Raw genomic sequence first — 12,710 nt, 5'->3', positions numbered from 1 at the left:
GGATATGTAGTTAGAATTACATATCTATGCAACTGAATTGCTTATATATATTCTTAATAAAGAAGCTAATTACTAAATACGCTAACGAATTTCCCATTGCATTATAGATGGTGGGAAAAGGGAAAAATTCAACATTTGCATTCAAAGGTAATTGATTAGAATAGATTACAAAATTCAACTTAAAGCATTAATTATATATGATACGAATGATTTCTTGAAATGCTTCTCACCTCTTCCATCATCTATTGCTTTAAAATCTCTCTTTCTCTCCCCCCCCCCCCCCCCCCACAACCTTGTCTCTCAACTCCCTCTTTTTTTTAATGACTTTGAAAATTAAAAGTTCGTTGCAATTTCCCCCTCGCACACCTGACCTTTCCCTTTCTCCACCAGCCCCTCTTTTTCTCTTAGCTTCTCTCTGCTATCTTCCTCTTTCTTTGGTCTTCCTCTATCTTTCTCTCTTTTTCAACCCATCTAACCGTTCTCTCTCTCTCTCTCTCTCTCTCTCTCTCTCTCTCTCTCTCTCTCTCTCTCTCTCTCTCTCTATATATATATATATATATATATATATATATATATATATATATATATATATATATATATATATATTCCTCTTCTAACCATTGTCTTTCTTTCTTACCTTTTTTTTTCTCTCTCTCTTCCTCTTTCTATATCCATTTTTTCCCAACCCCTATTTATCCCCTTCACTTCTCCGATTTCTCTTCTCCGATCCCTTTTCCTATCACTCTTTCTCACCCGAGTCCTAACCCTTCTCCTTTCCCAGCATGCTCTCTCATCTGCTAGCCTGCCCTCTCTCTATATAGGCTTTCCCTTTCTCACTCTCCCGATCCCTCTCTCCCTTGGCCTTTTTTTCTCTTCTAGCCCTTTTCTTTTTCTCGACAATCTCTCTTCCAACTCCCTTATTTCTTTCTCGATGCAAAAAAGTTAAATATTTCTAGCTATGATTATCTATGTGTTAACAAAATGGTAGTGCATTTCTTAAGATATTTTGTAACTTTACTTTTTGTAAAAAGAAAATGAAATAGATTGTAAATATTTTATAAAGGTATGGAAATTTTGCAAATAACCACTTTTTATAAGTGATTTTTTTCAAGAAACCACCTTATAAATTTTTTTTTTTGCAATAACACACCTTAATCAATTTTTTTTTTTTTTTTTTTTTTGCACTGACATACCTTAATCAAATTTTTTTTTTGCTATGACACACCTTTGGCCAGAAAAGAGGGTTTAACCATATTTTTCGGCGTTGACCTGACCACGTGCGAGGGACGTTACCTCTTAAAACCACTCACCAACTACGCCAAACCACCAAAACACCACCGAAATCTCCTTACCCACCCCACCGAATCGCCTTACCCATCCCACCACCACCGAAACCACTCTCTCTGGTGGCGTTCTGGTGGGTGGCATAGATGGAAAGTGATTTTAAGAGGTCACGTGCCTCGCATGTGGTCGGGTCAACGCCGGAAAATAGGGTCAAACCCTCTTTTTCGGCCAAAGGTGTGGCATTGTAAAAAAAAAAATTGATTAAGGTGTGTTATTGTAAAAAAAAAATTATAAGGTGGTTTTTTGCAAAAAATCACTTATAAAAGGTGGTTTTTTGCAAAAAATCACTTATAAAAGGTGGTTTTTTGCAAAATGTCCTAAAGGTATTCGGGGTAAAAGATCTTGTACAATTCTTTTTATCTTGTAATCTTACTTTTGTAAATGAAAATATAATAGATCGTAAAATTATAGGTTACTCTTACTCCCTTTCCCTCGGCCATCCTATTCCTCAATCTCCCCAGACCCTTTTATTTCTCCCAGCTTCTCTCTATCTTCTTCTTTCTCCCGAGCCTTCTCTCTCTTCCAACCTATCTCTCTATTATTACTCTATCTATCTATTTAACTCTCTCTTTCCCCCATTCCTTCTTTTCCTTTATTGTTCTATTTCTTTCTATTTAAACCCTAATCTCTATCTCGTGGTCATCTTTCACTTCTCTTTTTATTTCACTCTCTTTTTCTCCCAATTCTTCTTTCTTTTTTTCTCTCTTTCTCTCTTCTTCCAACTCCACTATCTTTCTCTTTCCTGACCAATCTTTTTTTTACATGCCCTCTCCTAACTTCTCTTCGCTTCTCTTCTCCTGGCATGCCTTTTATCCCTTGCCCCATTTCTCTCACCTAGTCCCTTTTTTCCTTTCACCCTATTTCTTTTTCTCAACCCTTCTCTAACTTCATTCCTTCTCACTCGACGCATCCCTCTATCTATCCCTACCCCTCTCTGGCTATCTCTCATGTCCTATCCTTTTTTTTCTCTTTTTCTCCTTCTCCGCCTCTCCCTCGATCTTTTCCTCTTTCTCTCTCTTTATCTCCCTCAGCTCTTTCCGTCTCCATTTCCTCTATGTCTCCCACTCCTTCTCCCCCTCTACCACACTCTTTCCCTTGCCTCCTTTATATTTCCTGGCATTTTTCTTTCTACCGGCACCCCTCTATATTCAGTTGATTAGGGAAAGGAAGTTTAGAAGAATATATGACTGATTAATTCTAATATTGCTACTAAAAGAACTATTTCATCAACTATGTTTTTCCAAATATGTGATTATTAGATGAACTTTTCATCAATATAATACTAAAATAATCTACTTCTCAAAGATTAAACTAATTACACTAACATAAAATGTCCAAACTATTGATGTTAAAATTCCACAGGCACTGATGCACTTTGATAACTAATTAGTTCGTGGCTAAAATCCTATATACAGAGTTACAAGATATAAGGCATTCTATATACAATTGGCTTAAATAACATTCTCCAAACTATTGTTGTCAAAATTCCTAATTACCCCTTTTACATCAAACTTTGATGTATATATGCCCAATAAATAAACAGAAACTATAAGTGGCCAAAAGAATTCCCAGGTAACAAAAAAATCGGGATCACCTTTTGTATCTAGGTTTAAGTAATCTTTTCTCTTCTCCATTTAGGATTCGTAGGAAACCAACAATGGAGAAAAACACAAGACAGGAAATTCTTTCCAAAAAAAATTCCAGCAGTAATCCAGTCATAATGTATATTAAAATCTCCACATGCTTACAAGCACTTGTAATTTGGGAAGCTTCATTTGAGGAATGAATATCTTAACACTTGGAAGTTATGTATCAAGTTCTGAAGGGAGTAAACTATAGTGTCAGATCCTTAGGATCCTCAATAATATGAGCTAGAGTTTGCAAGAAAACAGCAAGATCAACACCATATAGCACACGATGATCAGCAATAACATTCAGCTGCATCTGGTTCTTCATGCCTATCCGACCATCTTTATTGGCAACGACATTTTGGTTTGAGATGCACCAACAGCCTAAATTCAAAAATGAAAATCAAACGTTTAAAAACCATGGTAACCCCGCAGAACAAAATTGGCTTCATTTCCTGTAGATTAATACCATTAGATGTTAGCAAATAGCAACTTTACATTCACAAGCATAATCCAAAATAAGGGATTAAACAACCAATAGGAATCTTCAACACAAAACCAATCATAAACAAAAAGAGCAATATCCATGTAATCCGAAGAATCTTACCTAACCTATCAAACAATGTGCTACTATGAATCCATCATTAAGTAAAAACAACAATAAAAATTGAGATTAATGTCAGAACCAATCTTCTTTTCTAACTCAAAAGTGAGAATAAGATATCTAACACATTGTTCAAATTCCCTAACCTGCTCCATTTGTTTGCTGAACTTCATTCAAAGTTTTTGGTAAACATTCTAATAAAAAAATGCAAATATACATAGTACATTTTAGTCAAAATAAATAATCCACACGACCCTTTAAAATTATAGTTTGGATGATGAAATCAGATTTAGTAAGCATGTTTATACTTTATACCATGGCATCATATAGTTGTTGAGATGCATCTTTATTATCCTTAGTTATTAGCTATTGCTACACGGATTTCATCATGAAGATCATTAGGACTAATAAGTTAAGACAAAAATAAAGCACCCTTATAGTCGTTATAGATAGAGATATGTGCCTATCTTTCATCTCTTCAACCAAAGCCGTGTAAGACTTTAAGATTAGTTTGCCTACTGTTATATGACTCATAATCACTCTTAACCTGCTTTTTTCTGCCTTCTCAGGCTGATTACAAGTCATCTCCTCTGTAGCTAAAACCCTTAAAAACAGAGAACAGACCTCGCAATCAAGCACAGCTTACACATCGTGATCTTTATAAAGATAAAACAATGACCTAAAGAGTTTTTCAAAGGCTAAGCTAGTGTTCACATTAGAATATAAACTACTGAATCAGATGTATCAACCAGCAAGGGTGTCTGTAATGCAACTTCAATGGCAACAGACTCATCACATGCACTTTTTTAATTTCTTGCAGTCACATAAAGATAAATAACTTATGATGATCATAACCATATGAAATAATATTGATCAGATGGGACTTCTGGCCATCCATCCACTAATAAATACTTTTTTTACCCTTGGTAAAATAAATATATATATAAACTCACAGCCTCAGAGCCATAGCAAAATAAAACCCCTGCCTCTTTCATCAGCATCAATCTCCAGTCGGGAAACCCAATAGCAACCAGAAATCGGGCTTTTATAAACTTCAATAGCATGAATACAATAGGAATACACTAATAGATTAGATCAAAAGAGCAGCAAGGCCAGCAACAAGTTCAAATTTCAACACATCAGATACTCCCACTTCCCCAACTCTTATTTAATTATGATAACCTGAAACTTAATAATTGAAATAAGTATCATGAAACCTGTGATAACCTGCTAAAACAGCAATATAAACGACAAAAATGAACAACTTTATAAAACACTCTGAAACCAAAGCAAATTGATCATCACATAGAATCCTCAAATCACAAAGAAAATTGGAAGTATTGTCAAGATTCACATAACTTGAAGAAGAAAAACAGAAAAGGGGAGGTCAATCAATCAATCCAAATTTCCAACAGTCATTTAGAGTATATTTAAGTGACTCCAGTATTAAGAGGATAAAATGGGTGATTATGTTTAACAATTGAAGAAAAAAATTAAGCTAGCAGTGCTGGCACACACTCAAATGTTTGCAATCACCAAGAAAATATGAAGCTGGCACTCATATAACATGCAATATATAAGGTACACTATGAGTAAATGTATACAGTTTTTTCCTACATAAAGTTAAATGCTAATTTATAAACACAATGCAAAACAAATCTATCAACTATTAATTTGCACAGTAGCATATCTCAAATAACAACAAACTATAGAATGTCTCAATACTAAAATGATAAAGGGTGTGAATATACCTTGAGAATCTTGCTACAAGTAACACTCTTAATCTACAAAATAACCTTCTTCTGAAACTTTTAAGTAGTTTCCTCCTTCTGCCCACAATTTTTTAAGAATAAAAAAGGAAAAAAAAGTCAAACTTACCCACAAAACATGCACAAAAACATCAGGGGTCTTTGAATAATATTTTAACCCATCCAATTGGAAATAATAGTAACATTTTTCTAACAAATTAAACATTACCATACTTCTAATAAAGAGGTTCCCACAGCCGGTAGGGTATGAGAATATTAGACGCATACAAAGAAACCCCTCAACAAATTATTATGCTAGCCCTTAATCCCAAATAAAACAATCTACAGTAAAAAATCACTATGTCCCATGTCTAACATCCCCACACTACCATCAGATATTCACTCATAATCTACAACTATTCAGGAAAATAATGATTATTTCTTGACATTGCAACATAGTTGAAATAATCATCACTTTCAATGATGTATCAAACTATCAATTGGACCACACAATTTAGCTAATTTAATTGATAAATCAAAACATATTTCCCTGAGAATTGAATCTTCCCAATTTAAGAATGTTTTAAAAGTCCTTCAAATTCTTATAATCAAACTACACACTAAATGTACTACTTTGCTAAAATAAACTATAACTACTCAAATTTAGAAATCTCTAATTAGGGTACTATTTTCATTAATGAAATCCTGAGTAAAACAGAGGAAGAAATAACTTAAACAAGACTCTGAAACAAAGATTAACATCTAGATGACAAATGCTGCAGGCATAGATCCATATCATTGAATATTTGAAAATTTGAAAACACCATATAGCCATTCTACCTTCCTCCAAATTCAATATGAAGCCAACAAAAGAATAGCTTCATATGAAAATCAAGTAAATATGAGAAGACATTAAAAATGATGCTTAACCCATATGCCTAAGTTTCTCCATAAGTCCATAAGCACCTTTGCTAATGACTTAAGCTAAATCGCATAAAGGTGAGTGATTTTACAAATAAAATTACAGAAAATAATGCAAATACAATCATTATGATGATATAAAAGATGCATACCAGCAACATGACTACTCCACTGAACAGGGCTTAAAGCCAAGTCTGACCCAGCTACTGGCAGGGCACCAGATCCCAGGCCCAGATAGTTACTACTTTCCAGGCATGGCCGGTATGTAGGATCAACCTACAGAATCAAATTAGAGGGTTACTTTTCAAACAAATAACAATCAAAGCCAGATCTAATTATATACTATGCTGTGTAATTATAATAAAATTTAAAGGCATCTTAAGTAAATTTCCCCTCAAGGAAAATGCAACAAATTATTTTAACATACTGTAAAATCAACGTTAGAGAGTCATACATGTTTTCCCTAATGTTTCGGGTATCTTGGAGAAGTTTCGGGTTGTTCCAGCAGTGGAAGAGGGAGTTGAGCCATTTTACGTAGCAAATTTGACCGCTAAGATGCATGGTGGTTTTCCAGTAAGGATTGAAGAAAGCTAAGGACTATTTAACATGTAAGCAAGGAGAATTTCTAAATTTAAGCACATTTAGAAATTACTTGCATCAATTGTCAATCATTATTACTTCAATATTAATGCATCAAAACCTAACTCGATCTTCAAATAAAGCCTCGTCTATTTACTTATTTACGAATTCATATTTCCTCTAGTAAATTTATAGTTAAAATGCTTAAATATAACATGAGAATACAAAAATTCCAAGATAATGGAAATCTACCTATCCAGAAAACATGTTTGAGCTTGGTTCAATAGTCTCACAGTCAACTCTACACGACTCTATCCTCCACAGTCCACACATAAAAGTACTATAACTGGCTGCCTCCTACCATAGAAAAGTGCCTCAGGCTCACTTATGGAGGATAATCAAAAGCTTATTTTCAAGTTCTTGGATTCAAGGAACTAAGTTAAACTATTAAAGACATGTCATATGTCATATTGTGAAGGGTATATAATTTCTCTTGAGTTTATAAGATTAAATTCAGTCCACTTACAATGAAAAGAAAAGTACGGACCATGGTTAAACAATGAGGTGAAAACACACGGAAGATAATAAGAAAATAAAACTTAAAACAACAAGAAGTTGTTACAGCTAAACTAACCTTGAGTAAGCATTGAAATGAATCCAGCTGCGAGCTGATCCAAAAATTGGCACATTGACAAATACCACTATTCCCAGGACCTAGGCAGCACACCTGTGAGACGGAAAAAGTTTAACCTGGATGAAAGCACCAAGCACACATGCTGGTTAGAATTGGGCAGTGGGACGGCTCCAACTCAGTCCAGCTTGGGTTCTGGCTCAACCCAAATCAGCAGCCAGGTTAGCCCAGCTAATTGTTAGCTTCTATTCTTTAATAAAGTGGACTGCCTCCCAGCCCCACTGCTTCATGGTTGATTCTAGTTCCTCCAAACCCAGCCTGACCTGCCTCCTAAACCAGCCAATCTAAGTTAGTCTATTACATAAACTTAGTCTGACATCACTTCCTATCACATGGCCACACCTGACAAAGCACTGCTCCAAAAGAGCTTCAATAGTGCTTAACATCCAAAGAAGCACCACTCGATCACTGTTTTTTACAATCAAACCACAAATGCCATATTCTTTTAAGAAATTTACTGAAAGCATACAGCCACAAAAATTCCAACACCACAATTTTCATGGACTGCCACAGCACGAGACATTAATTATTGTAAACATGCAGCCACAATGCTTTTCGATTCCTTTCATGATGCAAAAATCATTAATTAACATCAGCTTACTTCATTGACCCCGTTTGCTCACAATGAGCACTTAGAATTTATAGGCCACGAGAAAAGGACCTCATATCCTCAAAACTTACAAGAATTGGATCATCTTGATAGCCCCATTTTCTTATACACAGATAACTAAGTTTCAATTCAAGGCGTACAACACCATTACTCATAACCTTAGCAAATGTCTACTTCTTGACTAAATGTAGAAATACTCTGTTGGTGTCTATAATTGTGGCAAAAAGGACTTTATATCGTTAAAATAGTAAAAACCAGTATCAAATTTCTATTTCTCAATCGTTCTGAATTTTAGTATCTCTACTTATAGAGTTATAGTACCCGAACTTGCCCTCTCAACATTCAAAGTCTCACCTTTTCTAAATCTGCTGTACAGTCCAGGTCGTTTATTATTCAGTCCCAGTAATCCTACAGTTGCCAATCTGACCAAGCTCTAATGTGATTTTAACTTCAATCCCTACATCAGTAATTGGCACAAATATCTAAGTTCTTCTGTAATTAACTACAACAAATATAAAACATGCAAAAACAATCAAAGAGCAAAGATAGCCTGCGAAACAATTATTGTTTAAATTTCCCTTTCCTATTCTACTCACTCCTCTTATTTAATTACCATGTTACAACAAAATCATCACTTTGATCTGTAAAAATGATAGTAACTTTGGTAGACATATCAAATCAAATTACAATTTCAATTCTTGATTAGAGTTTCATCGGTATTTAACAAGCATTCCTAAGTCTCATTAGGCCGATTAGGGTTTCCATTTTTATCAACCAAATTATAATTCTTAATAACCAAAATTGCCTAATTTCCAATAGGAATTTCTTTTATTTCTTCAAATTCAAATTCTAATTTAAATTGAAAACAAACAACAATTAAACAACCCTTCAATTGCAATTACAATGAAATTAATCAACCTTTCATCCAAATTCAAGTGAACCTTGAAGATTATAAAGGCAGTTTTCTTTTTGAAAGAAGATTATAAAGGCAATTAATTCACAAAAACCTAATTCAAAGATTGAAGCAAAATCAAGCAAGTGTAGAAATAAATTGCAATTCAAATTCACCTGGATCATTCATATTCTGATAATTACTCACAAACTAATCTCTTTTTTTTCTTCAAACGAAAAGCAGCCAAACGAAGCAATAGGTACTGTAAACTACTGGAAAATGTGTACAGAAATTATAAGTACCGTATAAAAAATACATACCCACACCATGACCCTCTTCCTTAAATAGATGAAGTGGTGTTGTGCAATCGCAATTTAGCTACCGACATTGCCAATTTGCTTAAATCAAAAGAACTCCATATAACTTGCCATAAACCACAGACTCACAGTGATTCATTCTTCTACAAACTACAAGTGACACTTATTCAACTATTATTGCTTATGCAATCTCTTTCTTTTTTTTTTCTTTTTTTTTTTTTTTTTGGTTAAACCTTCACAAGCCATGATTGAATTAGTTTCATAATCAGAATCTAACACAAAAAAAAAAAAAACGATGTCACTGGAAATTCACTAAAGGCCCAACCAGAGTACTGTAAATTCACTAAAGGCCCAACCAGAGTACCATAAATTAAAATCTATATAGATTGTATCTAAATATCAATCACCTGCTATTTGCAACCATCATCACTAAAATCGAATATAACCACTACCATTCACCAAAGGTTCAATCAATACAAAACTAAATTTAAAATCCATCAATCAATGATAACCACTATCAATACTGAATGAACTATTCACCAAAAAAAAATACTAAATGAACTAAATACCTTGAATGCAGCTAGATACAGCAAACTCACCAACAGCTTCACCTGAAACACTACGCTGAACTACAAGCAATATAAACTACAATCATCAGAACAGAATCCAAACATAATTTCTGAACTGCAGCACAAGATACGACTGTAGAACAATTAACACAATTTCTTTAAATTAAAAAAAAAAAAAAAAAAAATTGCTAAATAAAACCCTAAAAAGTAAATGATCTAAGGAGAACTTAACAAACTCGTAATTAATAAATGACCGGAATAGCTCAACCAAAAGTAAGCTCAAAAATCAAGTAAATAATCAGGAATTAGATTAGCTCAACCCAAAGTAATAACAAAAACCAAAATTTGATAGAGTTTATGAATTGTGAAACCAGAATTTCCATTTATGAAATTGTAGTGATTGATTAATGAGGGGAAAAGTGGAAGAGACAAACCGATGACCAGACCTCGAATCTCTTACTCACCGCATCTGGTTTAGATTATCATTTAACCAGTAATTTTGAATTCTTAAGCAGTCTTTTTGCCTGTAGCATTGCATATCCAAATGTCAATAGGTTAAACATTGAATCAAACATTTTTACAAACTGCTTGCAGCACAGAAAAGGTTGATACCTTATTCCAGTCAATGGAATAGGGATCCCTAACATTCTGATTAGCAATAAAAAAAATCAACCACTGGCCCTATCTGAACAATCATATTAGTTGATACATCTGTACAACACCAAATACTGAAATAAAATAAAATCATAGTAATTGTTACAAAAATGGAGAATTTTTCGATTGATTTACTTTGCAGGTGGTCTTAACTTATTGAAATAAAATCAGTTTGATTATCAATACAATAATCCAACTTAGAAGAATCATATTACTGGAAAATAAATTACTGATGAACATTAACCTAATTACAAATAATCAAGATTATTAAAACATGCAATCAAATAAATATTAGCAACCAGAAACCCTAAAATATCTCACCACATGAGCCACTTCAATGAAGGGAAAAAAAGCTCTTAAGCCGCTTCAATGGAAGAAAACGATCCTATGGTGGGTCAAAGTACCTTCTTGCTCCGCCTGATTCTCTAAACCTCCATCACGATTGCCAGACTTGCCACTGCTGATGTTAGCAAAAACCTAAAATTGAAGTACTGCCCTTTAATTATAGTAAAATTAGTATAATCCACTCGAATTAACCTAAAAAGAAATGAGAGAGGCTCAAACGAACAAATCCAAGTTTAAATAATTTCACTGTACTTTTTATTTCCATTGAAATGTATATTGCAATACTAACTACATCTATAATAAAATCATAAACCAATCATTTTTATACACAAGAGAAAAAAAAAAAAAAAAATCGAACTTTCTAAAATAATTAAAGCAAATCAAGTAAATCAGAAAAAAGAATATATTATCAATGAGATGAGAAATTACCAGCTGGTTTCCCATCAATTTCAACATCAAAGAACACTTTGTTGGTCACTTCCTTCAGATCTTCCGATGATTTCTTATTAGCCTGAATCAATTTCCCCAAAAAATTACAAACATTGTAATACCAAACAAATTAACCAAAATTATTCTTAGATCAAATCAAGATGATCCAGAAAATCATATGCCTTAAACCCCAAAAATCGAACTTAATCGATCAAAGGAAAAAAATGCAAAAAATACTCAAAAACACATCAAATAAAAAAAGTTAAAATATTGTACCTGAATTTGAGTTAGGGTTTCGAAGAGAACAAAACTCCATAGCAGAACAACGGTAACTGCAGCTGTTGCTGCGGCTGATGTTCAGAATGAAAAACAAAGGAATCACTACGATCGAGCGAAAACGAAACCCTAGAACCTGCGATTGTCGCTAAACCCGCTGTAAATTCTGCAAATTCTACAGTAGTTGCTGCGAAAACAAAACCCTAGAAACCTAGATGATCATTCTGCAATAGCCGAATTTCAGTCCATTTTCAGCCGAAATTCTCAAGAACAGTGAATGGGAGAGCGAAAATAATGGCTGACAGAGAAAGAGTGATGGTGAGCAAAAGCAGGATAAGGAAAATTCGTAAAGTAAATCAAGGAGCAAGGGCATAAGAGGAATTTCAAGAAGTTACTGTTCCTAAGCTACAGTAACCGTGTTTGAACAGTAACTTTGCTATCCATATTTTAGGTTTTTTGGATAACATCATAAAATTGTCGCAAACTATTGGGTGAACAGTTCGTGCGGGCGTGCGGCTGCTCTCCTCTTTCTCTTTCTCTTTCTCTTTCTCTTTCTCTCTCCTTCTTCTCTTCCTACTCTTTATCTCGTCGGAAGATGTGAAGCAACAAGGCGAAATTGTTGGTGCGATTGGTGGTCCGATTGAATCTAAGGCTACTAATTTCTTCAATTTTTTTTAATTTTCATGTGTTTGTGGGCTTTTTATTCTCGATTTTGTGGATGTTTTGTGCGTTTTAGGGTGGTTAGGGTTGTTTGAGGTGGTCGAATTTGGTTGTTTTATGTTGATGTTGGTGGTTAATTAAGGTTGTTTTGGGTGGGTAAGGTTATCTTCGGGTGCCCAGGGGGTTGTTTTCGGGAGTAGGCTGGTTGTTTTCGAGGTGGGATGGGTTTTTCGAGAGTGATGATGGTGGTGGTGAAGGTGAGGTGAAGGAGGAGAGAGAAAGTTGCGTTGTCAATGAAAATGGTGAAGACGCCATTGATGATTGTTTGAAGGATATATGATTGATCATGAAATATAAAATATGTTATTATGACGTGGCTTGTATATCTTTTATATAATTATAGAGTCACTTAAGTACAATCCTCCAAAAGCCAAATTCTCAAA

At 34.1% G+C, this 12,710-nt stretch overlaps 1 long non-coding RNA gene across 13 annotated transcripts; it reads right to left on the bottom strand.

Moving 5' to 3' along the window:
- Positions 1-2,675: 2,675 nt before the first annotated feature.
- LOC145592352 (uncharacterized) lies at positions 2,676-12,710 on the bottom strand. 13 transcript variants are annotated; one of them, XR_014102370.1, is made up of 7 exons: positions 11,608-12,705; positions 11,332-11,413; positions 10,516-11,034; positions 10,368-10,427; positions 7,459-9,963; positions 6,398-6,521; positions 2,676-5,405 (listed from the first exon to the last, which is right to left on the bottom strand). It is a non-coding gene; the product is annotated as an uncharacterized LOC145592352 (long non-coding RNA). The 13 variants fall into 13 exon arrangements; XR_014102371.1 differs by having other exon boundaries at positions 10,879-11,034; positions 11,608-12,700; XR_014102368.1 differs by having other exon boundaries at positions 2,676-3,356; positions 4,530-5,405; positions 7,459-11,034; positions 11,608-12,710.

Source organism: Chenopodium album, chromosome 18, assembly GCF_948465745.1.
Source record: "Chenopodium album chromosome 18, dcCheAlbu1.1, whole genome shotgun sequence".
Taxonomy (NCBI): Eukaryota; Viridiplantae; Streptophyta; class Magnoliopsida; order Caryophyllales; family Amaranthaceae; genus Chenopodium; species Chenopodium album.
This window is presented reverse-complemented; position numbering and strand designations above follow the sequence as displayed.